The sequence below is a fragment of the Cibotium barometz genome, chromosome 42, assembly GCF_041138505.1.
Source record: "Cibotium barometz isolate CiBa-2024 chromosome 42, ASM4113850v1, whole genome shotgun sequence".
Classification (NCBI taxonomy): domain Eukaryota; kingdom Viridiplantae; phylum Streptophyta; class Polypodiopsida; order Cyatheales; family Cibotiaceae; genus Cibotium; species Cibotium barometz.
The window spans coordinates 43,508,549-43,526,276 of record NC_141087.1 but is presented as its reverse complement, the minus strand read 5'-3'; positions in this window follow the sequence as shown (position 1 = coordinate 43,526,276).

Genomic DNA, 17,728 nt, shown 5'->3' with positions numbered 1-17,728 from the left:
GCTACTTTATGCCCTGCTGGGTCTTTTTTCGCTGCATGGCATTTCTCAAAAGCGTAGCACGTAGCAAATTTGTTGGTCAATTCACCACATGAAGGGGGCCCCTGATAAACTTTGGAGAATAGAAGTCTGCAGTCTTCCACCCCAGTTTGTGGAGCGTGCAAATGGTTTAAATAGATCTTGCTGTTCTTTTGGTACTTGAACTTGAATACAGTTAACCATTGGTCGGGTGGCATGTCCTCATCAGTCAAGTCCTTGAAGAGTTTGCCCTCAAGACTGAGACCGTACTCTTCATGCAGGTCCTGTGCTGTGTAACAGAACCTGGTTTGTTGAGGGTACTCCTCCATTTTGTTCTTACCTAAAATGTGTTCAAAACAAATCAGAGAATTGCTGACTCCTATAGATTAAATGTGGTGCCCAACATTGTGTCTAATGTGAGGTGATGCCCTACAGAACCAATTTGTGGTACTCAAAAAGTACCAAATTTGCTACTGCAAAGTACCAAATATAGTACTGTTCATTTAACTTCAAATGTCAGTGCAGGGAGTGAACATGCACCATTTACTTAGCACATGCATATGCCAATGAATAGTGTACCACGTCTTGACTTGCTGGTAGATTTTGATTCGTTGTCGTCGAAGAGGAGTGAGGTCCGTTCGGAGTCGACCTTGCACTGTTTTGCACTTGCCCTTGTGTTGGGACTGGCTATGTGCTCCGGCTTTGTTTGTTGGGGGGTGTGGTGGAAGCACCCTTCTTGTTGCTGCTGCCAGGAGGCACCATGCCCTCCTTTGCCTTCGCTTTTGGTTTGCATGTTGAAGGTGACGCTCCCAAATATAGTACTGTTCATTTAACTTCAAATGTCAGTGCAGGGAGTTAACATGCACCATTTACTTAGCACATGCATATGCCAATGAATAGCGTACCACGTCTTGACTTGCTGGTAGATTTTGATTCATCATCGTCGAAGAGGAGTGAGGTCCGTTCGGAGTCGACCTTGCACTGTTTTGCACTTGCCCTTGTGTTAGGACTGGCTATGTGCTCCGGCTTTGTTTGTTAGGGGGTGTGGTGGAAGCACCCTTCTTGTTGCTGCTGCCAAGAGGCACCATGCCCTCCTTTGCCTTCGCTTTCGGTTTGCATGTTGAAGGTGACGCTCTGCTGGCAGCATCTCCCTTGGCCTTTGGGGTCCTCATGGTTAGACGACTGCTCTAGAGCAGAGCAGCTCTGCTACAATCGAATGCGGGGGGGGGGAGAGAGAGAGAGAGAGAGAGAGAGAGAGAGAGAGAGATGGCGCGACCAGACGATGCCCGCTTAGTTCAAACAGAAATGAGCAAAAACAATAAAAAATTGAAACCATAAAAAATTGAAACCACTACCACCACTGATGACACCACTACTCTCACGGGGTGGTACTGCACAAAAGATTCTCAAAGATCTTAAAAATAGTTCCTAAATACAAACCTTTTACCCTCAAATTCCCCCCCCAAAGTACCAAAAAGGTGGAAAAAAATTGGCCCTTTTCTTGTACCACCAACCCTTGCTTTCACCCAGTTCATCAATCTCTTTTTTAAGTTGTCACTCAGTAACCTTCTGAGCTCTGCTTTCTATCTCTTGTTTGGTATAGACACCTATCCATATCAGCAATAGCAGATTGGCTATATATGTATCCAAGTAAGCCTTTGTGGCCGCCGTCACCTCCAAACTTCAGTGCTTGTGTTGGATTGAAAAGGGAGGAGTGGAGTTTACGATTGGGCATTTGGGGTAGATTGTTCCATCACACCATAAATTGACATGTTGCAAGCCTTCTCTCCTCATTTTTTTCCTATGCATGGTATCTATTCTTGGAAATTTTCTTCATTTTTGAATAGGAGCATACTCTTCTTGTAAGTCTATGTGAAGTGGGTATAGCCTCTTCTTATTAGATTCTTCGGTTACATGATTGCAGTTTGCCATTGTTTTTTTGTATACTCCCACAATGCAGCACCTCTTCATGAATCAAAGCTTTGCAATGGCGATAAAGATATAAAATGTTCTAAAGAACGAAGATTTTTTATGACATATCCGAAGGTAGTAATGAGCACGTAGAGTTTGAAATGCGACGTGAGTTACTCCCTTGTGTTAAATGCACGTCAATTTATTTATTCCTCTAGAAATTCACCTTTTGTAGTCAATGCACATATTTTATTGTTTTTGTTGAATGGACTTTTAAATTTTATGCATTTTGGTGATGAGAAAAAAAAAGAAATTGAGAATTTCTTATATGGCTCCAAAATGAGTTTCGAAATCTTCTAATGATTAATAACACAAAAATTTTGACATCTTTTAACAAAATGATACCTCTTTGTTTTTGGCACATTCTAAGGCACCTTCCTTGTCATCATGAGGAATTCTTCCTCTTGTTGAAGATATTCTCTTCCTTGATATAAAGGTCCATCCACCTTAGTTGCATATACCATAGACACAATTGCATTTTGAGCAGCTTCATGTGCTTCATGGTTTTCTTTCCTATCTATATGTTGGATGCTTTATGCTTCAAAACGTTCACTTGTCCTACCCAAGTCTTAATATGAACATATTTGGTCCGTCACACTCCCTTGGGGCCGGGTGTACTACTTAGAAACTCTATGTACCACGTGCGTTCAAGGGATATTAAAAAAACCCCTTCCTTGTGATTTTTTCATGAATAAGATGACCTACTTTTCTTTAGACTTAGGAGTTTTTTTCAAATAGGATTAAAATAAACCCTTTTGTAAATTTATTTATGTCAATTTACCTTAAAACTTTAAATTTTAAAAACCCTTATCATGTTTTATATATTCTGCTTGTAGATATTTTGACATATGATTTCTTATGTTATGTTGTAGGCTTCTCAAGAATATTCTTCCCTCTCAAAATCTATTACTAGACTCACAAGATGGGTGTCATAAAATTCTCTCTATGCTAGGTATGGACTAAACAAAAGTACACGCATGTTCTAATGATTGCATGCTATCAAGAGGGACTAATAAAGATGCAACACGATGTCTACAATGTGAAGAGAGTCGCTATAGGGATAATTTGCAAGGAGACAAAATTCCCCAAAAGGTGTGAGACACGTCCCTATCATTTCTTGCATCCACCACATGTTTAAATGTTAGGGGATTGTAGAAATCATGACATGGCATGCTAGCTACTCATCACTCAACCGAAGAAAACAATTGTTGCCAAGTCCTTCTCCACATATTTTTTTGACATGGCTATCTTGGTAGCATGTTTTTCATCAAGAAAGTGTAACACACAAGTCCATTTACTGAATGCTTTTTAAATTATAGTAAAGTAATTATTTGGAAATCCAAAGTGGGCCGAAGCTGGTTTCAATTTTGGGTGCTTTTTTAATTCTTCTATATTTAACGTAAGAAGTACTTTACATGCTTTCAATTTTGGGTGCTTCTTTAATTCTTCTATATTTAACGGGAGAACTACTTTACATGCTTGTTGAATTGTACCAAATCATTATCATGGCTAACAGTTGATCGTTGTGAAAATCATGTGATCAAGTTGAGAAGCACTATGTGCGACGTACACAAAGTATAAGGCTCACTCTTTCGTTCGGTATATGCCTCAAAAATCTTGAAAATTTTAAGGATCTTCCCCCAATTTGAGAAGTTATTTTTAAGAAATTGAACAAGTTCTAGGTGAAGCGGAGCCTATGTTTTCCCGAACCCTACTCTGTAATGTAGGTGTATTAGGGTAGCTCCATTTAGCCACTACGTCGAGGAAGGAGTGAAGGTGGCAAACATAAACATTCATGGGCGCATGCTCTTACGGTATGCTGTCACATACTGGCAGCCACCACTAAAGCCCAAAAGGATGATCGGTCGTTGGCTATCGCATCATGAACCCGGCCACCCTCAGGTTGGTGATGATCATGATCTATACCTGGCAGGATAGTCTCCACGTCTTCACACTCTTGTCGGCGCTTCCACTGTGAACAAGGTAGTCCACGAGCTGACGATCCACGACGCTGGCTGCAACCGAGATGGCCTGGACGGGTCCATTGTGGCCTTTGAGGATGGCCACGCACGACAGCTGACAGCTCATTGGGATCACACCGTCTCGTTGTTGTTGGTAACTGATTCGCCAAGCCCGCACGGTCTTGTCCCCAGAGCCGCTGAACAGCAAGCCACGTGTCGTGCAGAGGCACAGAATGGGTAGCGGATGACACCCTTGCCCAGTTCACATAAGGCGGCGGAAGGAATTTAAAAAGTGTAGAAGCCAACAAAAAGTTGCCATATGGACATTAGTGTTCACATAGAGCGGCGGAAGAGAAGGTTGAGAGGTGCCACATCGTGGAAGAAAAAAGGGAGTTTTGTTCCAAACCCCCCCTTGGAACAAACTTCTTCCACCCTCCAACTTGGCAAAAAGTGCCATGTTGGCACCAATCAACTCTTGGCTCTACTTTCCATGTTTTTGTTTTATTCTTTCTTCCGCCGCCCGAAAGGTTCACACTGGGCGGCGGAAGAAAATTAGTGCAGTCTTCCTTCCGCCCTCTGTGTGAACACTCGGGTGGCGGAAGTGTGCATTTTTTAACTTTTCCACCTGGAATTGCTCATTTTTGAGTGTGTTTTCCGCCGCTTCACTGTGAACTGGGCCTTAGAGCACAGCACACTTATGTGTTGTTCTCCTGTGCGCTTTCTCCACACTGCGATTGCACAGTCTGAACAGTCGCTCTCCGTCCGCAGTCAACGCAAGAGCATTCAGAGACGGCTCGTGGGCTTTCAAAGTAGCCATTCGATCGTGCCTCTTGACATTCAACTGTTTCCGCCACACCTTTATTGTGCCATCAGCGCAGCCTGTGTACAGGAATCCCTCCTCGCTCACAACGAGGGCACTCACGGCGTCGTGGTGGGCGTCAATGGACTCCACGCACTTGAGGTCGGATAGCCTCCACACCTTTACCGTCGTGTCCCACGACCCAGAGTACAACAGTTGGTGACGCTTTCCGATCGCCAGAGCGCACACTGTGTCAGCATGTTGGATCCAGAGCTGCTTGTGGTTCCGGCGCACCTCCACATAGTTCTCCTCATAGAAGCTACTGATAAAGCGATCCATGAAAGTGGGTAGTGTAGCTACGAGCTTGTGGCCGGGGCCGGCACTCGTGGATGACCGTCTCCACACGCGGATCTTGTGGTCACCATGGGCGCTGAAAATCCTGTCTCCCGCTACCACCAGGGCTTTCACGGTCGAACGTCCTTGCCCACGACCGCACCCAAATCGCCCGCATGGGAACAGCTCCCGCTGTTCCCACGAGAGGATGTCGATGCAGCGCTCGGCAGCGAGGATGGACGACACGGGGCCCTGATGGCCAGTCAGAGTTGACACACCCGTACACGTGGTTGCATGGAGCAAGTCTCTCGACTGTTGATGAGAAGAAGATGAACTGCAGTGAGCAAGTTGGAGGCTGCTTTGACTGGACTTCGCTGGCTCCTCCACCATGTCGCTGCTCGAGCTACAATATTGATCCAGTTTCTAGTCGTGACGCTCCGAATAGTACTGAGGTTAATAAATAGGGGCAGAACAGTATACGATCGTGTTGGCCCGAGGGGACCGACGGTATATATATATATATATATATATATATATATATATAACAACGCCTAATCGTCCTGATGCGTAATCAGCCAAATAAGTTGGTCCTAATTCTGTGTAATTCGACAATTTTATGATCATCAAATTGGAGCCTTTTTCTCCTGAACGGATAGGATCTCTAGATATGTTGACTAGACCTTCCTTTGACCTTTACATGGAGTATACATGGCTAGACCTTCCTTTGACTTCATTGATTATCTTACTGTTAATTCTTCTTGTGAACTTATCTTTATCTACATGTGCAGGATGGTAGTGACTCACACGTGTCTGTGTGCATACTCCTTCATTACTCTTTATGGGCTAAGATTATAGCACACATTTACACTTGCACCAGCACCCACTTTTGCACAAACACTCGCACTTCTATTTGCACACATTTACACGTGCACATTTGCACATGGTGCACACATATTTATAGATATGTGCAAACATTTAAACATTTACTTCATGTACACCCCACCCACATTCATTCATGTGTTTGCACCATCTATGCACACCCACACACTTGCACATGTACCCATAGTTACCTGTGCACATCGGGCCCCCATTCACACATTTATGCATTTACACTCATGTACGTTGTTATAAAAATTGGGACAAAACTAATATCCTCTATAGCACGCCTCTCGTCTCTCGATCGTGCATTCATAAGATTTAAAACACCAATCACTTGATTCAACCAGACCCCAATTGTATTGAAGACACAACACATGCACAAAACACTACAATACTGAGTGATTTAAGAGGGACGATTTTGTTTCATAGATGGATTATAGGACTAGATTTATACAATAGGAATGGATTTAGATATTATCCTCCTCATCACAGATTTCTATGTGGTAAATGACCTCGGGCAAGTTGGAATCAATTTGAGTGATTTGCACCATATCACGTACAGGCAATAAGATAAACCACTCATAATCATAGTGATATGACAACACCACACTAAGAATGGGAAACCAAGACATATGATTTGTTTGATTTCAAGACCTAGCACTAACAATAGAATCATGATACAATCACAGCACATAAGGGACCAAATAGGGGATGGTAACTACACAAAGATCTCTTTGAATGACACAATTCAATAGCTTGGAATTCCTTCTTCTCATAAATGGTTCTGCATTGATTACATAGCCACCTTCAAAATATGTAAGAATCCCTCAATGGTGTGTGAGAGAGATTCTCCCAGTAATAACTGCAGTCTTTGAGTCGGCCTAGCACACCTAGCACCTTTCTTATAAAAGAAATCAAAATTTAAATGGTAAAAAAAACGAGCATCAATAGCTTGTACTTCACAACACAAATAGAGGATCCTAAGCAGCCCTCTGATTCATCTCTTCAATATACGTGAGAATCTCTCTGAGATGAGAGATAGATTCTCTCAACCACAACCTCAATCTCCTCTATCTCTTTGTCAACGATTCACTACAAAGCATGAAGTAGCCTCACAAACACACGAAACAAGAATTATGCACCCTTCTTACTTTGACCTTCAAGATGAGTGAGATTCTCTCAGAGATGCGAGAGAGATTGTCTCAATGATGCGACAGTGTGAATTTACCTAGCACACATGATGCCTCATTCACAAACACACATGAAGAACTTCCTCGTAGCACTGTGGTTCGTCTGTTCAAGATGTGTGTGAAACTTTTGAATATGAGACATATTCACTCAACAACAATGAAAGCTGTGAGGCAGCCAACCTTCCTCAATAGCTGCTGCTATGAATTTTGAGGTGGTCTCAACACACACACAACTAGAATCACAATGCATACGGTGCCTCTCGAAAAAACCACAAAAGAAGATTTATGTAGCACGCCTCCTACACAACACATGTGAGCTCTTCTTATAGCTTTAGTGGGCCTGTAATTATTGATCTCCATCTCTTCTTTTTTCAGCAAAGCACGTCCCTTCACGGCCTCACATACTCTAGCTTTTAATGCACACCAGTGGTTTCCTTTCCTTCGTGTGGCTATGGTAAGCATGCCATGCTAATGCCTCTCCTTCACTACTTTGGTTAATTGGAGTCTGTTAAGTGATCACAAAACCTAACGATCTCCTCCACCCCGATGATGCGTGATTTCCTAAGATCTTACATGCTTCGGCTACACCGCCTATCACCCCCTCTTTTTATCAGTTGTCTTTTAAAACTTGAAGCCAAATGATTTTAGCTTTTGAAGCTTTTGAACAGTAAATACTCACATGGCCCATATACTAGGTGCCTTAGTCCATGTCCTCAATATATGTAGTGAAAAAGTATCAAAGTTTTGGTTCCTTGTCTCAATGGTGTAAGTGCCTTTATAATAGAGATTCTCAACACATTAGCAACCAGTAGTGTCTAAGCCTTTTATTAATCCTTGGATCTTAATGATGAAGAAAACTTATGCGAGTGCAAAATTCTCCCAAGAGATGTTAGTCCAAATTCCAACATGTGCTTTGCTTCATATCCCTAATAATGCAGTCACACCATGCTATATGTACAAAAATGATGGTAATAGAGTGGGAAAAAAATGCATCCCAACAACTAAGACCTCACAGCAATTGGCCACCTATATTAAAAAATATGACATTAACTATAGTGTAAGACTATCCAAATTAAGTCCTAGTATTATTTTATCGATTTTGGGGTTCTCAAAATCCACTTAACATATTTTTTACCCACCCCTTAGCCTACAGAACTTCATGTCGTGTAGCCTTCTAATAGCTGATGCATTGAATACACGGAATCATCCTCCTCTTGGGTACCTTCACATGAATTTTCTCCACCCTTGTCCTTGTTTCCTTGACTAGTTATGATCATCATCATCCTTGCTACATGCTTCTTTAGTCAATACCCATTGAATCTTCTCTGGTGCAAGGTTCCATCCAAATCCTCTACCTAGTATATGAGCTATTGTAGAATCTTTTTTGTACTTTGAAAACTAAAAGGACCTTCCCATCTTGTTTGGAGCTTAGTTTGGAAAGGATTATCCAGCTTGCTATTATATGGAAGAATAGGATCACCCTTCCCTTACCAATGCCTTTGTCTTTGATCTTGTCCTTGGCCCTCCATTGATATTGTTCTTGAATCTTTCATAGTGTTCCAAAGGATGCATCCTATCCAATTTTGCTACTTGTAGTGCAAGGAGCCTGTTCATGAAATAATATTGTGGTTCCTCACTTTCTTATAATAAGAACTTTAAAGCTAGAACTTCCACCTCAATAGGCAACAATGCCTCAGCTCCATAAAGAAGATGGAAAGGAGAGAAATGAGTACCATCCTTTATTGCAATTCTGTAAGCCCAAAGTGCACAAAGCAGCTCCAAGCCCCAAGTCCTTTCATGAGATTCTGTCATTTTTCTTAACATGCGTATCAATTCCTCATTAAATCTTTCATTCATCCCGTTGCATTGAGGATAGTATGGTGTAGCATACCTATGTTGGATTTTTAGCTTCTCACAAAAATGGTCTATCAGTTCACTTCTGAAAACTAGTCCCCTATCAGAGAAGATCTCTAGTGGTATTTCGTAACGGCGAAAAATCCCTTCATACCTAAATTCGGATACCCCTTTTGAATTGTCTGCATTTGTAGCTTTGTCTTTTGCCCACCTTGAGAGGTCATCTATGGCTATGAGTATATAACATTTCACACATGCACTCATGGGTAATGGTCCAATTTAATCATTCTCCTACTTCTCAAAGATATTAAAAGCAAGCATGACATTTCTAGGTTCAAACTTTAATACTCTTCTTCCCATCCTTTGGCATCGAAAACATGACTTGCACGAGTGATGTACATCCCTCTGAATAGAGGGCCATACATAACCTTTTACCAGTATCTTCTGCAATGTGATCTTGAACATGAAATGTCCTCCACAGCCTCCTTCGTGATTCATTTCCAAGTATAATAGATTTCCTTTATCCATGGAATTCTTCTCAGCACTAAATATGGCCCTTTCATAAACAGAGCATCCATTAGGGGAGAACGGAGCTCATTTTGGGGCCTTTTTCCAAAAACGAAAAATTCGTCTCCACCAATCGGAGAAAGGCCAACATAACGTTGGAGAAATTGCAAAAACATATCTTATTCACAATAAAAAAAGAAATCAGAATCATATTTTATTGAATATACAACTATTTACACTCAATGAAGAGATCCTTTTCGATTTTGATAAGATTATTCTATTGTGAGTGTAGTTATATCATCAAAGATACAAAAAAAGATTCCCTCCTAAATCATTTTTCCCGCTTAAATAATGTCTTCCTCTACCCTCTTCAATTTTCTAGACTCTACCATCTCTTATTGTCTCATGCTCTCAAGAATGGCAACAGAAAACTATCACCAAGCTTGTGCAAAATGCTGTGTAGAGCCAAATGTAGAGGATCAAAGAAGGGAGGTGAGTCCTTTTCCCCATCGACCCACTTCTTCTATTAACTCTATTGAGATTGCCAACATAATCTCTGCAATTGGGTGTTGGAAAAAGCTTATTTTATTGAAAGGGAGCTAGGTTTTGATGCAACCAAATAGGAGAAAGAAGCAAAGATCAAAGAATCAATTTTTGGCAACATAGAAAGGTACGGTGAAGGATTTTAGAACTGTGGAAGGGAAGAAAAATGATAGGGAGATTTTAATCCAGCATGTGTACATGCACAAAGAACTTGTGTTGCATGTTTATGTCGACTATCTCCAACAACATAGACCTTAATGCTTTTTTGTAAACCTTAATGTTTTCTGTAAATGTTAAGAGTTTTTTGACCATAACATTTTATTGTTGCAGATATTTTTCCGTCATCTAATCTAAAATGGTAGCTAGTAGAGTTATAATACCAAAATAGATATGCCACCTAGTTAGCCCAATCACGTATTTTCTTTTATGATCAATTCTACCAATTGTTGGACAAAGAAAACACCTACGGTGCGTGCCTTGAGGAGGCTAGATTTTCTAGAATGGCATAGTATGGATTGGCCTATGCCTCATGCCACTATTATAGAGACTTATAGAGCTAATCTATGCTTGGAAGTGCAGCATTCTCTATGGCCAGACATTGCAACTAGAATTGTCAAAATAAATATTTGCATGCCCATTACAATTTTTGTGGAGGTCTATAGAAAATGCTCTGCTATAAAACCAATGCTATTGCAAATAATTTTGACTTTCTAGATGATGGCTCAAACAAAAAAACCTACAATAAAGTCTATTATGAAGTGTTACCAAACTCATTGCAATCAAATATATGATTGCGACTCATAATTTCATATTCTCTTTTTACTACAAACGTAGTAGGCTTATTCAAAATCAATTGATCCCAATGGATGAAGACCTAAACTCATTTAGTGATGATAATGAATTGGTTGATAAGGTTTACGAAGATGGATTTTTGTTAGGTGTTATATCAAAGAGAGGAGAATAGAGAAAAAAAGAGGGGGATAAAAGAGAGAAAAAGAGAGGAAAATATAGAGTGCAATCTATTTTTTCAATCATACTTTTCCTTACCATCACTAATGCAATCCCCTTCTTCAATCATGCAATCCCTTTCCATCATTCATGCAATCCCTTTCTTCATTCATGCAATCACTTATTTCCATGAAAGGAGAGGAGAAGAGAGGAGAAAAAGAGAGAAAAAGTGGGAATAAAAGAGAGGAGAAAGGAGAGGAAAAGAGAGGAGAAAGGAGAGTAGAAAAAGAGAGGAGAAAGGAGAGAAAAAGAGAGGAGGGGAGAGGGGAAAAAAAGAGAGAAAAAAAACTGCTGTTAGGAATTTGAGAGAGCTGGTAACAAGTTTAGACAAATGGTTTACACACGGCAACTTTCATAGGGTCAATACCATCATTTTTCCTTATCACTCAAAGCAAGTGAGACTACTGCTTATCATCTTGATCTTTTCACCATGTCTACTTGAAGATTGACTGATTTTTGTCTTTCTTATAGTCAACATTAGAGATTTGTATGCATTGATGTCCAGAATCATAATGCTTTCTCTTCAACTCCTTATATGGGACCCATCAAGAGCTTAGTCTGTATGTGTCCCTTCTACAAGTTTTATTATTTTCTAGTAAGGTTATTTCGGAATTGTTTATAAGTAAATCTCTCTTTTTGTAGATGCTTGAAGGGATTGTTCAATTCCCTTGATCACATTCCCCCCAATGTCAATTTTCTAGACTCTGATAAACCTCTTTCCATGCCTGTAAGTGCTGTCCTCCCTCTACACATGTTGGTTTTCAATATGATGTAACATATTTCTTATGATTTTTAATGCATGTCGAGACTCCAAAGAAGAAAGATGGGTACTCCTATGGATGGAGGACCTTAAAACATGCCAAATACATATTGTCCACTTATTATGAATTTGAAAGACCAGACATTGTAAGTTTAGACACCCATTCATTAATAATGACATTGTACATGATCAATATGGGATTAAATGACCAGACATTGTAAGTTTAGGCACCCATTCATTAATAATGACATTGTACATGATCAATATGGGATTAAAAGGTAAATAAATTTCATCAATCTTGATTATAGCTTGATGAACACAATTACACTAGAGTGTTTGTAGATAGTTTTAAGGTTGAAATAGTAAGTTTTCTCCTAGACCATGCTCACACAGCGCCAAGAGAAAAGGTTCCTGTGCCAAAAAAAGGGAGACCTTAGGCAAGTAGATCAAAGAGGAGGAAAACATGGCATCTGTTATACAAAAATGGAGGAACTTTTTGCGGATGAGACCAAAGAAAATCAGGCTACTCCAAGAAGAGGGCACACTAGAACAAGTGCCTGCTGTGCTGCTGGCACTACTAGAGAAGAAGATCCCATGGTACATGAAATTTTTGAGTAGGAGACAAGAGAGAAGGAGCCTACTGCAGAAGAGGATCCCATGGTGCCAAGAGTTGAGCCTTTGACCTCCAATTTTGAGAGTATTAACAATTATATGGTGCCAAGAGTTGAGCCTTTCACTCTCCTGGATTGGGATCTATCTGTGCATTGTATATTGTTCTCCCTTCCATGCAGTACCTATTATGATGTTGTTTCAATTGTATGTATGACAAACTCTGATATTAAGCAAGCTTAAGTTGCCTGGCCATAGAGAGCGCTACATTTCCAAGCATATATTAGCTCTACTATGCCATTCTAGAAAATCTAGCCTCCTCAAGGCACCGTAGGTGTTTTCTTTGTCCAACAATTGGTAGAATTGATCATAAAAGAAAATACCTGATTGGGCTAACTGGGTGGCAGATCTATTTGGTATTGTAACTCTACCAGCTACCATTTTGGATTGGATGATGGATAAATATCTGCAACAATAAAATGTTATGGTCAAAATGCACTTAAAGTTTACAGAAAACATTAAGGTTTACAAAAAAGCATTAAGGTTTACAAAAAAGCATTAAGGTCTATGTTGTTGGAGATAGTCGGGATAAACATGCAACACAAGTTCTTTGTGCATGTACACATGCTGGATTAAGATCTCCCTATCACTTTTCTTCCCTTCCATAGTTCTAAAATCTGTCTCACGGTACCTTTCTATGTTGCCAAAAATTGATTCTTTGATCTTTACTTCTTTCTCCTATTTGGTTGCATCAAAACCCAGCTCCCTTTCCATAAAATAAGCTTTCTCCAACACCTAGTTGCAAGGATTATGTCGGCAATCTCAATAGAGTTAATAGAAAAAGTGGGTCGATGGGGAAAAGAACTCACCTCCCTTCTTTGATCGTCTACATTTGCACAAGCTTGGTGATAGTTTTTTGTTGCCATTCTTGAGAGCACAAGACAATAAGAGATGGTAGAGTCTAGAAAATTAAAGAGGGTAGAGAAAGACATTGTTTAAGCGGAAAAACTGATTTAGGAGGGAATCTCTTTTTGTATCTTTGATGATATAACTGCACTCACAATAGAATAATCTTGTCAAAATAAAAAAGGATCTCTTCATTGAATGTAAATAGTTGTATATTCAATAAAATATGATTCTTATTTCTTTTTTTCGTGAATAAGATATGTTTTTGCATTTTCTCCAATGTTATGTTGGCCTTTCTCCGATTGGTGGAGATGAATTTTTTGTTTTTGGAAAAGGCCCCAAAATGAGCTCCGTTCTCCCCTAATGGATGCTTTGTTTATGAAAGGGCCATATTTAGTGCTGAGAAGAATTCCATGGAGAGAAGAAATCTATCATACTTGGAAATGAATCATGAAGGAGGCTGTGGAGGACATTTCATGTTCAAGATCACATTGCAGAAGATACTAATAGAAGGTGATGTATGGCCCTCTATTCATAGGAATGTACATCACTCGTGCAAGTCATGTTTTCAATGCCAAAGGATGGGAAGAAGAGTATTAAAGTTTGAACCTAGAAATGTCATGCTTGCTTTTAACATCTTTGAGAAGTAGGGGATTGATTGAATTGGACCATTACCCATGACTGCATGTGAGAAATGTTATATACTCATAGCCATAGATGACCTCTCAAGGTGGGCAGAAGCCAAAGCTGCAAATGCAAGCAATTCAAAAGGGGTATCCAAATTTAGGTATGAAGGGATTTTTTGCCATTACAAAATACCACTAGAGATCTTCTCTGATAGGGGACTGGTTTCAGAAGTGAACTGACAGACCATTTTTGTGAGATGCTAAAAATCCAACATAGGTATGCTACACCATACTATCCTCAATGCAACAGGATGAATGAAAGATTTAATGAGGAATTGATACGCATGTTAAGAAAAATGACACAATCTCATGAAAGGACTTGGGACTTGGAGCTCCTTTGTGCACTTTGGGCTTACAGAATTGCAATAAAGCGACGGTACTCATTTCTCTCCTTTCCATCTTCTTTATGGAGCTGAGGCACTGTTGCCTATTGAGGTGGAAGTACCAGTTTTAAAGTTCTTATCATAAGAAAGTGAGGAGTCACAATACTATTTCATGAACAGGCTCCTTGCACTACAAGTAGCAAAATTGGATAGGATGCATCCTTTGGAACACTATGAAAGACTCAAGAACAATATCAATGGAGGGCCAAGGAGAAGATCAAAGACAAAGGCATTGGTAAGGGAAGGGTGATCCTGTGCTTCCATATAATAGCAAGCTGGATAATCCTTTCCAAACTAAGCTCCAAACAAGATGGGAGGGTCCTTTCAATTTTCAAAGTACAAAAATGATTCTACAATAGCTCATACTAGGTGGAGGATTCGGATGGAACCTCGCACTAGAGAAGATTCAATGGGTATTGACTAAAGAAGCATGTAGCAAGGATGATGATGATCACAACTAGTCAAGGAAACAAGGACAAGGGTGGAGAAAATTCATGTGAAGGTACCCAAGAGGAGGATGATTCCATGTATTCAATGCATTAGCTATTAGAAGGCTACACGACATGAAGTTCTGTAGGCTAAGGGGTGGGCCAAAAATATGTTAAGTGGATTTTGGGAACCCGAAAAATGGATAAAATAATACTAGGACTTCATTTGGATAGTCTTACAGTATAGTTAATGTTATACTTTTTAATATAGGTGCCAATTACTGTGAGGTCTTAGTTGCGATGCATTTTTTTTCCCACTCTGTTGCCATCATTTTTATACATATAGCATGGTGTGACTGCATTATTAGGGATATGACGCAAAGCACATGTTGGAATTTGGACTAGCATCTCTAGGGAGAATTTGGCACTCGCACAAGTTCTCTTCATCATTAAGATCCAAGGATTAGTAAAAGACTTAGACACAAGTGGTTGCTAATGTGTTGAGAATCTCTATTATAAAGGCACTTACACCATTGAGACAAGGAGCCAAAATTTTGATACTTTTTCGTATATTGAGGACATGGACTAAGGCACCTAGTATATGGGCCATGTGAGTATTTACTATTCAAAAGCTTTAAAAGCTAAAATCATTTGGCTTCAAGTTTTAAAAAACAACTGATAAAAAGAGAGGGTGATAGGCGATGTAGCTGACGCATGTAAGATCTTAGGAAATCACGCATCATCGGGTGGAGGAGATCGTTAGGTTTTGTGAACACTTAACAGACTGCAGTTAACTAAAGTAGTGAAGGAGAGGCATTAGCATGGCATGGTTACCATAGCCACATGAAGGAAAGGAAACCACTGGTGTGCAGTAAAAGTTGGAGTATGTGAGGCCGTGAAGGGACGTGCTTTGCTAAAAAAAGAAGAGATGGAGATCAATAATTATAGGCCCGTTAAAGCTATAAGAAGAGATCACACGTGTTGTGTAGGAGAGGCATGCTACATAAATCTTCTTTTGTGGTTTTTTCGAGAGGCTTTGAGAACCCGAAAATGGATAAAATAATACTAGGACTTAATTTGGATAGTCTTACAGTATAGTTAATGTTATATTTTTAAATATAGGTGCCAATTGCTGTGAGGTCTTAGTTGGGATGCATTTTTTTCCCACTCTGTTACCATCATTTTCGTACATATAGCATGGTGTGATTGCATTATTAGGGATATGAAGCAAAGCACATGTTGGAATTTGGACTAGCATCTCTGGGGAGAATTTGGCACTCGCACAAGTTTTCTTCATCATTAAGATCCAAGGATTAGTAAAAGGCTTAGACACTACTGGTCGCTAATATGTTGAGAATCTCTATTATAAAGGCATTTACACCATTGAGACAAGGAGCCAAAATTTTGATACTTTTTCACTACGTATATTGAGGACATGGACTAAGGCACCTAGTATATGGGCCATGTGAGTATTATCTCCTAAAAGGTTTTAAAGCTAAAATCATTTGGCTCCAAGTTTTAAAAAACAACTAATAAAAAGAGAGGGTGATAGGCGGTGTAGCTGACGCATGTAAGATCTTAGGAAATCACGCATCATCGGGTGGAGGAGATCATTAGGTTTTGTGAACACTTAACAGACTGTAGTTAACTAAAGCAGTGAAGGAGAGGCATTAGCATGGCATGCTTACCATAGCCACATGAAGGAAAGGGAACCATTGGTGTGCAGTAAAAGTTGGAGTATGTGAGGCCGTGAAGGGACGTGCTTTGCTAAAAAAAGAAGAGATGGAGATCAATAATTACAGGCCCGTTAAAGCTATAAGAAGAGCTCACACGTGTTGTGTAGGAGAGGCGTGCTACATAAATCTTCTTTTCTGGTTTTTTTGAGAGGCACCGTATGCATTGTGATTCTAGTTGTGTGTGTGTTGAGATCACCTCAAAATTCATAGCGGCGGCTATCGAGGGAGGTTAGCGGCCTCACAGCTTTCATTGTTGTTGAGTAAATCTGTCTCAGATTCAAGAGTTTCACACACATCTTCAAGAGACGAACCACAAGGCTACAAGGAAGTTCTTCATGTGTGTTTTTGAATGAGGCATCATGTGTGCTGGGTAAATTCACACTATCGTTGAGACAATCTCTCTCGCATCTCTGAGAGAATCTCACTCACCTTGAAGGCCAAAGTAAGTAGGGCATAGAATTCTTGTTTCGTGTGTTTGTGAGGCTGCTTCATGCTTTGTAGTGAATCGTTGACAAAGAGATAGAGGACATTGAGGTTGTGGTTGAGAGAATCTATTTCTCATCTTAGAGAGGTTCTCACGTACATTGAAGAGATGAATAAGAGGGCTGCTAGGATCCTCTCATATGTGTTGAGACGTACAAGCTATTGATGCTCTTTTTTTTACCATTGAAGTTCGGATTTCTTTTATAAGAGAGGTGCTAGGTGTGCAGGGCAGACTCAAAGACTAAAGTTATTACTGGGAGAATCTCTCTCACACCCCATTAAGGGATTCTTACATATTTTGAAGGTGGCTATGTAATCAATGCAGAACCATTTCCTAGAAGAAGGAATTCCAAGCTATTGAATTATGTCGTTCAAAGAGATCTTTGTGTAATTACCATCCCCTATTTGGTCCCTTGTGTGCTGTGATTGCATCATGATTCTATTGTTAGTGCTAGGTCTTGATAATCCTTTCCAAACTAAGCTCCAAACAAGATGGGAAGGTCCTTTCAATTTTCAAAGTACAAAAAAGATTCTACAATAGCTCATCAGAGGTAGAGGATTTTATTGGAACCTTGCACCAAAGAAGATTCAATGGGTATTGACTAAAGAAGCATGTAGCAAGGATGATGATGATTTAAACTAGTCAAGGAAACAAGGACAAGGTTGGAGAAAATTCA